Below are 2,145 nucleotides of genomic sequence, written 5' to 3' on the forward strand. Positions count from 1 at the left end.
GTAAAGTACTCGCTTTTATAATGATGTATGTTCCGATGTAGTGAATATATGTAGAAGTATAAACTTTATGTATTTAAACATATAAATATACATGAATAGTAATAGCTTGAATCTTTTAAATACTAAAAAGTTTTATAACGTGCTTGTTATAATATGTAATGTTACATAAAAGTCATATTTTTTTTGTATCGTGTACATTTGTTGTGTGTACTAGTTATTTCACGAGAAAATAAGCATAATACGTATGCGAAAAGTTTATACTAGTTTATTTGTAACTATATGTTACATTGTTAAATCACATTTTCATGAACTAAGATTATTGTATTTTCGCATAAAAAGATAATTGGTTTGTATAAATGAAATATATATACACATGTATTCCCCCCGAAATAATTAAAAATATTAAAAAGGGGACATAAACACTCACCCTTGAAGCGTGAGTTCCATTTGTTTGAATTCGGTTTCTTTTGTGAAACATGTCATGAGAAACCTCAGATCCACTATTCTTCATCTTTGAAATACTTTCGGGACTGTTTTTCAACAAATTTATATTATAAGGGTTGTTTTGTAACTTCGCTAAACTGCAAAGGTTGTTTGGTAATTTAATTAACCAAGGTAGGATTGTTTTGGTTAAAATAACTAAAGTGAGGGACTGAAATGGTTTACATTGAATTAGTGCTCGAGTCTTGGACTGGTATTGTTGAGAAATCTCCATGGGAGGGGCTGTTTTGAATAAATGAGAGTCAATGGTTGGGGGTTGGGACTTATATTAAAAGGGAATGTTGCAGCAGGGGTTATTTAGTCATTTCTTGAAACTAAAAAAGATTTAGGGCTTTTTGTATAAGGAAATCTCATGGAGGTGCCATTTTTGGTTAATGGCCCAAACTTAAACGAATTTAGGGCTTTATCCCCCGTCGTCACTTGCTGCTCGATCAAAACGAAGAACGCAAACGAAAGCAGATGAGCGATGGCGATTGAAAGGAACACGAGGAGAAGAATGGAGGCAGAAACGATCGGGGGGGGGGGGGGGGGGGGGGAGTTCGATCCTCGTACGATAGAGAAAAAGAAATACAAATGGGAACAGCCCCAAGGTCGATAGATGATCTAGTGGCCGTCGCCTCTTGTTGTTCAGCGGGAAGAGAAATCACCACCGATGCTTTACTTGTCCGGAGAGGAGGATGAAGCGAGGGCAGTAAGGGCTGCTTGAGCAGCTCTTGTGCTGTTCTGACTCGGAAGGAGGGTGCGAAGGCAGGGGGCTCGGTGGGGCTAAGAGAATGCGAAGGGAAGGAGGCCAGAAAAGGGTTCGGTGGAACAATAGTGTCGCAGGTGGTGTGTTCGATAGTGTTTGCTCGACGGGTAAAAAGGAATGGGTCTCCGGTAACCTCCTTGCTTCTTCTCTCTTTTTTATTTTTCTGTTTTGACTGAAATCTGTGGAGTTTTTTGTGGGTTTTTGGCTTTGATTTTTGACAGAAAAAGAACGAGGGAAGCTGCCATGAAGAAGAAGGAAGAAAAGAACAAAGGAAGAATGAAAGGGAAGCTGTGGTTCTTCTTGTTTGCAGGTAGACACGAGATCAAGAACAAAATGCTCTTGGCTGGAAACTAAGAATGCAAACAGAAAAAAAAAAAAAAATACCGAATCCATAAATTTTAAGTTTCAGATTCCAATTGTTGATTTTTATCATTGTACATGTTTTGGTTTGTGTGTGAGTGTAGTTTTGGTTAAGAGAAGAGTGCATGTGTAATTTTGGATGTGGAGTTAGCAGTGTTTTGAGTATAGCATGTGTATTTTGTGTGAAACCTGTAAATAATGAATTTCCTTATGTATTTTGTGTATGTATTGTTATCTATTTCTAGTAGACTTAATGTATATTTCTAGGTTTAATAATATTGTATTTATGTGTGTATTGGTTGGAGACATTTTATGACAAATATTTATACACTCTCATATTAAGAGTTTATTATGTATGTTTGTGAGATATATAAAGGATTCAAGATTTATTTGTTATATGCAATATGAGTTTATGAAAATTATAGCAAATACATAAAAGATTTTTGAAAAATATGTTCCCTACAAATATATGTATATGGATGTACATGATTTTAGAAATTTCGAGTTATCTTTTCTCTAAGATTCGCAATAACCGG

The 2,145-nt window shown here is 35.6% G+C and overlaps 1 long non-coding RNA gene across 1 annotated transcript; it reads left to right on the forward strand.

Moving 5' to 3' along the window:
• The first annotated feature begins 1,057 nt into the window (after positions 1–1,057).
• On the forward strand, positions 1,058–1,835 carry LOC145062929 (uncharacterized). Its single transcript, XR_013687785.1, has 2 exons — positions 1,058–1,377; positions 1,471–1,835. It is a non-coding gene; the product is annotated as an uncharacterized LOC145062929 (long non-coding RNA).
• Positions 1,836–2,145: the final 310 nt, after the last annotated feature.

Source organism: Lactuca serriola, chromosome 7, assembly GCF_051521515.1.
Source record: "Lactuca serriola cultivar US96UC23 chromosome 7, Lser_US96UC23_V15, whole genome shotgun sequence".
Lineage (NCBI taxonomy): Eukaryota > Viridiplantae > Streptophyta > Magnoliopsida > Asterales > Asteraceae > Lactuca > Lactuca serriola.